The sequence below is a fragment of the Sus scrofa genome, chromosome 13, assembly GCF_000003025.6.
Source record: "Sus scrofa isolate TJ Tabasco breed Duroc chromosome 13, Sscrofa11.1, whole genome shotgun sequence".
Lineage (NCBI taxonomy): Eukaryota > Metazoa > Chordata > Mammalia > Artiodactyla > Suidae > Sus > Sus scrofa.
In genome coordinates, this window is record NC_010455.5 from 48,189,080 (window position 1) to 48,202,812 (window position 13,733).

At 38.3% G+C, this 13,733-nt stretch overlaps 1 long non-coding RNA gene across 1 annotated transcript in view; it reads right to left on the reverse strand.

The window, feature by feature from the left end:
* The window catches only part of LOC110256263, a 33,290-nt gene extending 19,772 nt beyond the window's left edge, over positions 1 to 13,518 (reverse strand). Inside the window, exons 1-2 of the long non-coding RNA XR_002337626.1 lie at positions 9,793 to 13,518; positions 9,015 to 9,100 (exon numbers count right to left, since the gene is read on the reverse strand). This is a non-coding gene — a long non-coding RNA (uncharacterized LOC110256263). The remainder of the gene's footprint in view (positions 1 to 9,014; positions 9,101 to 9,792) is intronic.

Consider the following 13,733-nt stretch of genomic DNA (forward strand, 5'->3'; position numbering starts at 1 on the left):
AGCATTGTGACTGCTCACAACTGTTTGGACATCTTGACGACTACCCAGTCACTTGGGCCAAAATCAACTAAGAAATTATGCACAAGGGTGTGATCACAATATACCAAATGTTTATCATCTACAACCAAGAGATAATAATGAAAAGTTCTGCTAATTAGACTCTGTTTATATTTCCATTATCATGGCTAATTACTTGTTTTATTCAATTATATGTTATTTATCACTGGTGCACTTGATTGTCAGCATATTTTAAGCATCTTAGAATGCTTTCTCTGTCTTCCAGGTGTCCTGACCAGCCAAGATTTTGTTTGTATTAAAAAAGCAATTGAGGATGCCCACTCTCACCACTGCTATTCAACATAGTTTTGGAAGTCCTAGCCACAGCAATTAGACAAACAAAAGAAATAAAAGGCATCCATATAGGAAGAAAAGAGATAAAACTGTCACTGTATGCAGACAACATGATACTATACATAGAAAACCCTAAGGACTCAACCCCAAAACTACTTGAACTGATTAATAAATTCAGCAAAGTAGCAGGATATAAGATTAACATTCAGAAGTCAGTCGCATTTCTGTATACCAGCAATGAACTATCAGAAAAGGAATACGAAAATACAATACCTTTTAAAATTGCACCTCAAGGGAGTTCCCGTCGTGGCGCAGTGGTTAACGAATCCGACTAGGAACCATGAGGTTGGGGGTTCGGTCCCTGCCCTTGCTCAGTGGGTTAACGATCCGGCGTTGCCGTGAGCTGTGGTGTAGGTTGCAGACGCGGCTCGGATCCCGCGTTGCTGTTGCTCCGGCGTAGGCTGGCAGCTACAGCTCCGATTGGACCCCTAGCCTGGGAACCTCCATATGCCACAGGAGCGGCCCAAAGAAATAGCAAAAAGACAAAAAAAAAAAAAAAAAAAAAAATTGCACCTCAAAAAATCAAATACCTCGGAATACACCTGACAAAGGAGGTAAAGGACTTACATGCTGAGAACTATAAAACTTTAATCAAAGAAATTAAAGAAGATGTAAAGAAATGGAAAGATATTCCATGTTAATGGATTGGAAAAATCAATATTGTAAAAATGGCCATGTTACCCAAAGCAATCTGCAGAGTCAGTGCAATCCCTATCAAATTACCCAGGACATTTTTCACAGAACTAGAACAAACGATCCAAACATTTATATGTAACAACAAAAGACCCAGAATTGCCAAAGCAATTCTGAGAAACAAAAACCAAGGAGGGGGCATAACTCTCCCAGACTTCTAGCACTATTACAAAGCCACAGTCATCAAAACAGTGTAGTACTGGTATCAAAACAGACAGACAGACCAATGGAACAGAATAGAGAATCCGGAAATAAACCCTGACCCCTATGGTCAATTAATCTTTGACAAGGGAGGCAAGAACATAAAATGGGAAAAAGAAAGTCTATTCAGCAAGCATTGCTGGGAAACCTGGACAGCTGCATGCAAAGCAATGCACCCTCACACCATGCACAAAAATAAACTCCAAATGGCTGAAAGACTTCAATATACGACAGGACACCATCAAACTGCTAGAAGAGAACATAGGCAAAACACTCTCTGACATCAACATCATGAATATTTTCTCAGGTCAGTCTTCCAAAGCAATAGAAATAAGAGCAAAAATAAACCCATGGGTCCTAATCAAACTGAAAAGCTTTTGCACAGTAAAGGAAACCCAAAAGAAAACAAAAAGACAACTTACAGAATGGGAGAAAATAGGTTCACACGATGCAACGGACAAGGGCTTAATCTCCAGAATATATGAGCAACTTATACAATTCAACAGCAAAAAAGCCAATCAACCAATGGAAAAATGGGCAAAAGACCTGAAGAGACTGTTCTCCAAGGAAGATATACACATGGCCAGCAAACACATGAAAAAATGCTCAACATCGCTGATTATAAGAGAAATGCAAATCAAAACTACCATGAGATACCACCTCACACCAGTCAGAATGGCCATCATTCATAAGTCCACAAATAACAAGTGCTAGAGGGGGTGTGGAGAAAAGGGAACCCTCCTGCACTGTTGGTGGGAATGTAAACTGGTACAACCACTATGGAGAACAGTTTGGAGGTACCTTAGAAATCTATACATAGAACTTCCATATGACCCTGCAATCCCACTCTTGGGCATCTATCCGGACAAAACTCGACTTAAAAGAGACACATGCACCCGCATGTTCATTGCAGCACTATTCACAATAGCCAGGACATGGAAACAATCCAAATGTCCATGGACAGATGCTTGGATTCGGAAGAAGTGGTATATATACACAATGGAATACTACTCAGCCATCAAAAAGAATGACATAATGCCATTTGCAGCAACATGGATGGAACTAGAGAATCTCATACTGAGTGAAATGAGCCAGAAAGACAAAGGCAAATACCATATGATATAACTTATAACTGGAATCTAATATCCAGCACAAATGAACATCTCCTCAGAAAAGAAAATAATGGACTTGGAGAATAGACTTGTGGCTGCCTGTGGGGAGAGGGATGGAGTGGGAGGGATCGGGAGCTTGGGGTTATCAGATACAACCTAGAATAGATTTACAAGGAGATCCTGCTGAGTAGCATTGAGAACTATGTCTAGATACTCATATTGCAACAGAGCAAAGGGTGGGGGGAAAAATGTATACATGTAAGGATAACTTGATCCCCATGCTATACAGCAGGAAAAAATAAAATAAAATAAAATAAAATAAAATAAAATAAAATAAAATAAAATAAAATAAAATAAAATAAAAAGCAATTGATAGGAGTTCCTGTAGTGGCGCAGTGGTTAACGCATCTGACTAGGAACCATCAGGTTGCAGGTTCAATCCCTGCCCTTGCTCAGTGGGTTAAGGATCCGGCGTTGCCGTGAGCTGTGGTGTAGGTTGCAGACGTGGCTCGGATCCTGCATTGCTGTGGCTCTGGCATAGGCTGGCAGCTACAGCTCCGATTCGACCCCTAGCCTGGGAACTTCCATATGCCGCGGGAGTGGCCCAAGAAATGGCAAAAAGACAAAAAAAAAAAAAAAACAAAAAACAAAAAACAAAAAAACAAAACAAGAAAAAAACAAAAAAACCCAATTGATACCTGGAACATGATGTGTAAATTACAGAAGCTATTTCCCATTCCCCCATTTCCAACATTTGATCTTTCATTGAGGAACACGGTCATAAGGATGGTCAAATTTTAGTGTCAGAAAGGATAAAATTAAAAATATTAAAAAAAAAAAAAGAAAAGAAAAACAAAGGAGTTCCTGTTGTGGCACAGCTGAAATGAATCCGACTAGGAAACATGAGGTTGTGGGTTCCATCCCTGGCCTCACTCAGTGGGTTAAGGATCCAGCATTGTCATGAGCTGTGGTGTAGGTCACAGACACAGCTTGGCTCCTGCGTTACTGTGGCTGTGGCATAGGCTGGCAGCTGTCGCTCCAGTTTGACCCCTAGCCTTGGAACTCCACATGCCGCTAGCGCGGCCCTATAAAGCAAAAAAAAAAAAAAAAAATTAATTAATTAAGTGCTCCACTTATTATTATTAAGTGGAGCAGTTCTTAACTCCAGGAGTGGGGAGAAAATTCTTTGGTGGAACATGGGAAATTTATTCCAGTTATAAGAAAAAGCTGAGTATCACCATTCAAATCATTTCTGCAAGACTGCTCCAATTTAGGCCCTTAAAATTTATCATATGTAGCAGCTATGACAAGAGCAAGCCCATAAAATTGTGTTTCTCATAAAAAAAGGAGACTTTTGGTTTTTATCGTGGCAAGTTCTAAGTTTTTGAAAGAGGGATCGGCAGTTGCGAAGGTAACTTTTAGGTGTCACCGTGACTGGGCCAAAGGATTCCTGGCTAACTGGTAAGACATGATTTCTGGGTATGTCTGTGAGGGTGTTTTGAGAAGAGATTAGCATTTGAATCTGTAAAGGGGGACACTCTCACCACTACTGGTGGGCCTCAACCAACCCATTGAGGGTCTGAATGGAACAAAAAAGCAGAGGAGGGAGTTCCCATAGTGGCTCAGCAGTAACAAACCCCACTAGTAGTCATGAAACTGCAGGTTCGATCTCTGGCCTCACCCAGTGGGTAAAGGATCTGGCGTTGCCGTGAGCTGTGGTGTAGATTGCAGACACAGCTTGGATCCTGAGTTGCTGTGGCTGTGGTACAGGCCAGCAGCTGTAGCTCCTATTCGACCCCTAGCCTGGGAACTTTTAGTTGCCACAAAGTGCAGCCCTAAAAAGACCAAAACAAAAACAAAAACAAAAACAAAAAAGAGGCAGAGGAGGGACAGATTTGCTCTCTTTTTTGCTGGAGTTGAAACATCCATCTTCTGCCCTTGGATACTGGTGTTCTTGGTTTTCGGGACTTCGTACTAGGACAGGGACTTCTACCATTGGCTTCCCTGGTTCTCAGGGCTTTGAATGTGGACTGAATTGCATACACCACCAGCTCCCCTGATTCCCTATTGTAGATGGCAGGCTCTGGGACTTCTCATCCTCCATAATGGCAGGAGCCAATTTCTGTAATTCATTTATATTTCTATATCTATCTATATCTATCCCTATCTAGATAGATATAGATACATATCTCCTATTGGTTTTGTTTCTCTGGAAAACATTGATATAGTGGGATATCTCAGGCTCTGGGGTCACTTGGATCCTACTTTGAAGTCTACATCCACTCTACACTTCATGTGCCTCATTGGAAGAATGGGATCACAGAAGTAACTGCTGTCCTGGGATAATTTTCATGGTTACATGAGAAAATGTATGGGAACTTTCCATTCTGTGCTTGGCACATGGTGATTACCCAACAAATGTCAATGTCTTTTAACAACACAGACCCAGAATTGGATGTGACTGTGCTGGGACTGTCCCAGTCCAAGGGGGGAAAAAAGCTGGAATTTCTAAAAACTGAAACCTAATCTGTCTTCACCAGATTGTGATCTGTTTGCTCTTCAGACACTTGCTGCTGATCAATTTCAACTTAGACCCAGTCATAGGCATAGTCAAACATCAAAGGCATGTGGGCAATAACATACTCCCTTTTTGTTGTTTTCCACATGTGTGTATCTAACTGAATTAATTGGTTGGCCACTGCCACATGGGGACCTGTAACTAACTGGGGCCAAACCTCTGAGGCTGTCGAGCAGAGCATTTAGGATATAGTATCGTGTTTCCTAACATTGTCTGAACACTCTGGGAAAATCCCTAAACCTCTCTGTGCCTCTGTGTCCTCATCTACAAAAGGCGAATAAAAGAGGACCTAGCTCTTAGGTTGTGAAGATAAAATGAGACGCTGCACCTAACATGCTAAGCCAAAGAGAGCCCATCCTAGGTCCTCAATTATTGGGCCATCAGTATGATTTGAATTTCCCCTGCCATCCTTACCATCTTGCTGTGGAACTTGGTTCTAATCAAGAATAGGATATAAAAATGTTACCTGCAGCTGAAGGCATCATGATTTTGTATTAATAGCCATCAGGCAGAATGAGAGGAGGCCCAGGCTCTCTACTTTAGCCTGGCTGTCTTTTAGCTAAGCAGGTGGGATGAGGTAGGGGGATAAGACCTGCATGTTGGGGTCTCTGGGCTTTTGAGCTAATAGGCATGGATTTCTTACATAAACCAAGCTTCAGAGGATTACGCGTGGGAGACATTGTCCCTCTTGACTGTAATTTCCATTTCTCTCTTCTCTCAACCTTTATTTGACTGGTGGTAAGAGATTTCCCATTGTCTGAATGCTTGTGTGTAAGGGCTCCATTTTGATTCTGGGTGCCAGTTCTAAAGGTGATGAGGATCAGAAAAAGCCATATATGGAAAGCAGAAATTTCAACTTGTCCTGTGCCTGTGGATCCCAGGGTGGAGTTGTTACCCTGTGGATGGCTGGCTCTTACCTCCAAATCTCTGGATTCAGCCAGTCTCACCCAGCAAGCAACATGTCTTCTAATTACCAGCCAAGAGGATTTGATGCAGAATCATCCCTGAACCTCACTGTAAGACATGTGGTTCTAACCCATACTTGATTCAATATTCTGTTGCTTTTAAACTTGTTGCTTAAGTAAGAAAATATTGGCTGTCATGGAAACAATCTAAATGTTGACTAACAGAGGAATTGATAAAGAAAATGTGGTACATATGTACAATGGAGTATTACTCCACCATACAAAAGAATGAAATGATGCCATTTGCATCAACATGGATGGACCTAGAGTTGATCATAAGAAGTGAAGTAAGTCAGAAAGAGAAAGACAAATACATATGATGTCACTTATATGCGGAATCTAACACATGACACAAATGAACATATCTATGAAACAGAAACAGACTTACACAAGTCCATGGAGTATGGACTTGTGGTTGCCAATGGGGGAAGGAGGTGGAAGAGGGAAGGACTGGGAGTTTGGAATTAGCAAACTAGCATATATAGGTTGCGTAAACAACAAGGCCCTACTGTATAGCACAGGGAATTATATTCAGTTTCCTGTGATAAACCCTAATGGAAAAGAATATGAAAAAGAAAAAAAAAATATATATATATATACACACATATATTTATACATATATATTTATAACTGAATCACTTTTAAGTACTTTTAAGTACTGCGAAACTTAACACAATATTGCAAATCAACTATACTTCAATGAAATAGATTAGAAAAGAAGAAAAAGAAAATATTGGCTCTGGTATTGCAGGTACTGAACTCATATTCAATGCACATGACTGCACAGTTCATCCTCCCCTGGCCATGTTGTTTCCTAAGAGAGATAAACTTTAATATAAACACTTTTAAAGTCCACCTTTTTTTTTGCTTTTTTAGGGCTGCACCCATGGCATATGGAAGTTCCCAGGCTCGGGGTTGAATTGGAGCTACAGCTGCTGGCCTACACCACAGACACAATGGGAACTCCAAGAAACACTTTTAAAGTCCATTCTTAAAATCACTTTGACTTTTTAACCAAGAGAAGAAATAGAAAAAGAGCATACGATTTTAGAAAAAAGATACCATTTAAATAACGAAATTTAAAAAATTAAATTAAAATAAAAAAATCATGATCTTAAGATGCCAAATTTATTAATTTGGCCAAGTGAAGAACACAAGCTATTCAAAACCCACTGGCCAATTTGGTGAAAATTTAATTTAGGATTGGTTTGTACCATGTAAACAAAACTCCTGAAGGAGGAAGGTAGCCTTGTGTAACGGAGATAGCACAGATATTCCTATCAGAAGACTTTGATTTGAATTGTGGCTCCATCAATCCAGCCATATGATCCTAACCACTTTAAAGCTGGTTTCCCAATGGGAATAAAGGTATGGTAACCATTAATGATAATGCTCATAACCTACTTAGCCCAGTTATTAATATTATTCGTGATTGCTGCTATTGTCATTTATTGTTTCTTACCTTCAGTCAATAAGAGGTGGAACATGATGCTATGTAATAATAATAGCCCTTTGTTGTGAGGGCTATTAAATTAGATAATTCATAGGTTACACATTTGGTATATATGATGTGTCAGCTACTGTTCAAAGTACTTCACATGCATTAACTTACTTAATCCTTACAACACTGTGATGTTCTCCCCATTTTACAGATGAAGAAACTGAGCTCAGAAAGACTAAGTCCATTACCCAAGGTTGCACAGCTATGGGGTGGGGAGGTGAAGCTGGACTATAGTATGTGAGGAGCTCAGCTCAGAACCTGGAACATAGTAGAGTATCAATAGGAGCCAGTAACCATGGTGTTGTGTGTACAGAGAACCTTTTCTGGGGGGCTGCCTTGGGAGTATTAGAATCATGGCTGGCTGGAAAATCCATATTGGTCAGCACGTTAGTACTGATGTAAGTTCATTCTTGCACGGAATATGGGTTCAAGGTTGCCCTGGTGGAAAAAAAGAACTATCTCTGAGCTACAATCTACAAACAGGAGTGGACATATATTTAAACAGGGGTTGGGTCAGATTCATCCCATGTGGTCCCCAAATTAATGATACCTGTCTACAAAGAAACTGAACAACTGTCATCCTTAGAAAATTTCCTTTTGAGTCCTGAGAGAACAATTATGTTGCAAAGAAGCAGTTCTGAAGACTGGCTGGGGAAAAAAAAATCTTATAAGTTATATTTTGATGGGCCAGCATTAGACACAATAAAGGCAGTGATATTTAAATTGATCAGGGACAGATGTTTAACATATTTTACGTAAGAACTGTAGACACAGTTGACTGCCAAAACAGACTGTTTCCTGAAACACTGGACAGATGGAACTCAGAAGATGTACTCCTGAGGAGTCTGAACTCCTCAAAGTGACCCTAATTTAAAAAAAAACAGTTTTGATCAAAGCACTTCAGTAACTTTCTAATTATTTTGTTTCTGTACTTTGTTCACTTTGTCGTGGCTACAAAGGTATTTGGGATGCAAGATTTTTCTCTCTTTCTGTGTATATGTGTGTGCGACACATATGTGACTATTGCTGGTTTCAAAAGCATGCTTTGTTTTACTTTCTATCATTCTCTGTTGGAACACCGAGTGTGCTGTACACATTGTTGGCTGTCTCCCCAGCATCTGCTCCCCTCCCTTCTCCTCAAGAGTCCCTAATTTCCACTGGGGGATCTGGGGTTCCGGGGATGTTGATTCTACTTCCAGCTCTAGATATTGTCACTATTCTGTAGGAAAGTTTTTGATTGTTCTTTTTCTTATTCAGAGTGAAAAAACCCAAAGTCTTTCCACTGGGCTGCAAGGCTTGATGCAGTCCAGCTCTGTTGCCCCAACCCCATCTTCTACTGCCTCCCCACCTCTTCTCCTCTCCTTTATAATGACCCCCTTGCTAGCAACTCTATGTCTCACAATGTACTCCCACCTCTAGGACTTCTTTAACTCTGACCTGTTAGAATAAAGCAAATGAAGATTGACTGAGTTGAACAATTTCCCCCAAATCCCTCATTCTGGCGCACAGGAAAATAAAATCCCAATAAAATCAGATTAATTTTAAGCATTCACCATTAAGTGCTTCAAGAGGAGTGTTGACCAACATTCTGCTCGGGTAGGAATTGAAGAGGATGTGTATGAAGTCTTTCTTCTTGTTCCTAAAGAACAATATGCAATTCAGTTGTGCAGAGAAGGCTTGGTTGAAAGCAATTGAAAGAGTTATTTGCTGGGTGGGGTTTGGGTCTGCACTCACTATTCTGCTGATATTCACTTAATGAAACTTAAAAATAAAAACATCTGGAAAGTATGCCAACCGATGTCTGCTTCACCATTTCAGCTTTCTGGCTTGCCTCAAGTAATTTTCATAAAATATGTGAACTCTACCAGGGTCTTGAAAGAATCCATGTTCTATAATCTGGCCCTCTCAACTGCTCCAAGTTTTGGAAATAGGCCCATGAATTTAATGAACTACTTAAAATAATACTCCAGGAGACTTAAATCTTGATAATTACACAAGGAGCTGTACTTTGGGTATAATGCATGTTTCTAAAATGATGCATTTTGCTTCAAATTCTGATTGTTGCACTTTAAACGAGTTATGGTTGCCAGGATCAAGTTTAAATAGAGTGTTCGATGCAGAGATGACCCAAAATGAAATTTATTCAACTAACAGTAGGGAAGGATGGTGCTACCACTCTCTTGAGTTTGCCTTATAATGACTCTGTTTAATTTCCTGTTTTAAAGAAAGAACGTGAATGGAATTTCTTCTTAAGGGATTGTTTGGCTTAAACCTGATCCTCTCAAATGCTTTCCTAAATCCCTCCTTTGAGGATTTGGACTCCAGACTCACCTGAAGGTATCATTTCAGTTCTTGGATGAGAGACATGCTCTTCATCATTCCAGAGCAATCTGAGAAATTCCCTCTCTGCCACAAATGGCACCAACAAGTGTACAAAGCCCACTTTGTTCTATAGAAAAAGGAAAACGGATTTTTTTCACAGTGCATCCTTGGACTGAAATAGGAAAAGCCTCTACCTGGACATTAATACAAGTCAGAATCATTCATGTTCATGACAATGGTTACCATTGCTGTTTATACAGTTTGTGTTCAGTGTATCTGGGTCTTGTTTCATTCTAAAGCACACTATCTGCATTCACTAGCGCCCCTGATCTGGACTTTGTGCTATTAAACTCACCTAGGAAAATCAGTAGTCAAGCCAGAGAGTGTAAGGTCAAGGCCTTCATACTTTTTTTGCCCTGGGTGGTTAGCAGAACAAGACTTCTCAGCCCATCCACGCAAGCTCTTCTGTCTTTCCAGTGGAAAGATAGCTCAGTGATAACAATGAAGGGTCAGGGTCTATGCAAATTCTTTGGCATTATGTATATGTTGGTTTTAGCAGTTCAGGTGAGGATGACTCAATGTGAACCACCATACAAAAGATCTGTGCAAGTCGAGTTATTGCAAAGTTATAGGTTACACATACTGCTTACAGAAATAGGAATTTCTAGGCAATGTCAAGCTAAGCAAACATCTCCAGCAAACTCAATTAATCGCTATGAAGCTAAACCAAGAGTAATTTAGGATTAAAAAAAAAACCTGAAAATTTTAGTCAGGTAAGATATCACAGTACAATGTATTCTACCCTTATAGCTCAGAGTTTCCAAAGACCAGATGGTGCTTACATGCACAGCAAGAGCTTCACGGCTCTGTGAAACCCTACCTGGCAGACAGGTTTCTTAGTAGAATTCAGAATTAAAAGCCAGAGTAATCTAGTTCTAATGAATAAATATCAAGTTTTAAGAAGTCTAAATAACTAACTTATTAGGCTACTACGAAGTAATGCTTAATCATACATTGAAATAACACTCCATAGAATTTCCAATCATTCATCTAGAAGCCCCCAAAGGAAAAAAATATATTAAAAAGTTTAACTCCTTATTTTGAGGCAATCAGAGAGTCATATACAGTTTTAAGAAACAGTATGAAGTTCAATGCACCCTTCACCAAGTTTCCCCCAATGGTAATATCTTATTAAACAATGGTACAGTGTCACAACCACAATATTGACAGTGATACAATAAAGATATAGAATATTTCCACCAACACAAGAATCTCTCATGTTGTCCTTTTAAAGCCATATCCACTTCCCTCCTACTATTGCTCTCTCCTTCACACTGGGCTCCCAGTAAACCAGTCCCAATTTCTATAATTTTCCCATCTCAATAATGTTAGTCAATAGAATAATGTAGTATGTAACCTTTTGGGAAAGTGTCAAACTGTTTTCCAAATGACTTTACCATTTTACATTCTCACCAAAATGTATGCATGATTCAGTTTCTTTACATTCTCTTCAGCACTTGGTGTTACCTCTATATTTGATTTTAGCCTCTCTGATATATATGTGTAACACCTCATTTTGGTTTAAATTTGCATCTCTAATGGCTGATGATGCTGAACATCTTTTCACACATTTGCTAGCTATCAGTATATCCTCTTCAGGGAAATGGCTTTTTATGTCTTTTGTCCATCTTCTAATTGGATGGTTTTTTTCCTTTGCTGAGATTGAGAAGTCTTTTATAATCTAGAAATTAGTACTTATTGGATATGTATTTTGCAAATATTTTTTCTCAGTGTGTTGCTTATTTTTTTCATCCTCTCACAGGGTATTTTTTTTTCCTTTTATGGACCATACTTTTGAGGTCAAGTCTATGAATTTTTTGTCTAGCCCTAGGTCCCAAATATTTTCTATTTTTTATATTGATTTATAGTTTTACATTTAATTGATGATCTAATTTGAGTTTCTTTTTGTATAAGGTGTGAGATTTAGATTGAGGTTCAGCTTTTTTGCATGTGGGTGTCAACTTCTTCAGGCACCATTTGTTGAAAAGCACCATTTGTTTTTCAGTGAATTATTTTTACTCCTTTGTTAAAAATCAATTGGGCATATTTGGTTGGATCTATTTCTGTGTTTCTTCAGTTCCATCAATCAATGTGTCTATTCTTCTGCCAGTATCACACAGTCTTGATTACTGTAGATATATGTTTTGAAAACCAATAGACTAATTCTTCCCAGCATTTCTTATTCAAAATAATTTTAGTTATTCTAGTTCCTTTGCTTTCAATACAAATTTTAGAATACTCTTTTCTGTATCTACAAAGAGTATGCTGGGATTTTAATATGAATTGCTTTCACCTTGTATAAAATTTAGGGGAAAACTGACATCTTTTCTATAGTGAGTCTTTCAATCCATGAACATAGTATGCCTCTCCTTTTATTCAGGTCTTCTTTGACTTCTTTCATCAGTTTTTTAACTTGTTAGCAAATAAGCATTTGAACATATTTTATACAATACTTTGATTTTTTTGAGTGATTTTAATTTTTAATTTTAGTGTTTGTATGTTCATTTCTTGTATGCAAAAATAAAATTAACTTTGTACATTTATTTTGTATCTTGTGACCTTGATAAACTCCCTTATTAGTTCAAGAAGTTTTTTGGTAGATATCTTGGGATTTTCTAAGTAGACAAGTGTGTCATCTATAATAAAGAATGGTTAGATTTCTTCCTTTCTGATCTGTATATCTTTCCTTTACTTATCACACTTGGGAGAAACTTCCAGCAGCACTTTGTATAAGAGTGGTGAAAGTGAACATCCTTGTCTTGTTCCTTATATCAGGGAGGATGTATTCAGTTTTTCACCTTTAAGCACAATGCAGCTTAGGTTTTTGAAGATACTCTTTATTGAGTTAAGGAAGTTCCATTCGCTTCTATTTCTCTGAGAGTTTTTCTTATGATAGGTATTGAATTTTGTCAATGTCTTTTTTTTTGCATCAATTGATATAATCATGTGATTTTTCTTCTTTAGCTTGTTAATATTATGCTTAATTTTTGAAAAAAATCAACACTGCATCCTGGAAATAAGCCCCACTTGGTAGTGTTGTATGTTTTTGGGTATTTTTACATTACAAATCCAATTTTCTTAAGTTTCAAGGCTATTCAAATAATCTATTTCATAATGTGTGACTTGAAATAGTTTGTTCTTCTTGAGGAATTAGTCCATTTTATTTGTCATATTTGTGTGTAGAATGTTTATAATATTTGCTTATTATACTTTTGAGTCTGTGGAATCTATACTGATGTCCCTTGTTTCATTCCTGAGATTGGTAATTCATGTCTTCTCTCTTCTTTCTTTGTCAGTCTTGCTCAAGGTTTGTCAGTTTTACTGATCCTTTAACAAGACTATTACATTTTTTTCATAGTTTTTTTTTTTTTTTTCCCATAGAATTTCCTGCGTCCAATTTCATTGATCCCTGCTCTTATGTTATTTCCTTCCTTCCAATCATCTGGAGAATTTTTCTGCTATCTTCTTTCTTGTACTGATTTGTAGTTTAATTTCATCATTACCTGAGAACATACTTTAAATTCTTTTAAATTTGTTATGGTTTGATTTATGACTTAGGATAATAGTGCCTCTTAGTAAATGTCCCATGTGTGGTTAACAGAATGTGTATTTTTTAAAACTATAATTTAAATTTTTTCCATTATAGTTGATTTACAGTGTTCTGTCAGTTTTCTGCTGAACAGCAAGGTGATCCAGTCACACATATATGTATACATTCTTTTTTCTTACATTATCATGCTCCATCACAAGTGACCAGACATAGTTCCCAGTGCTATACAGTTGGATTCCATTGCTTATCCAAAGGCTGTAGTTTGCATCTATTAACCCCAATTCCCAGTCCCTCCTACTCCCTCTCTCTCCCTCTTGGCAACCACAAGTCTGTTCTCCAT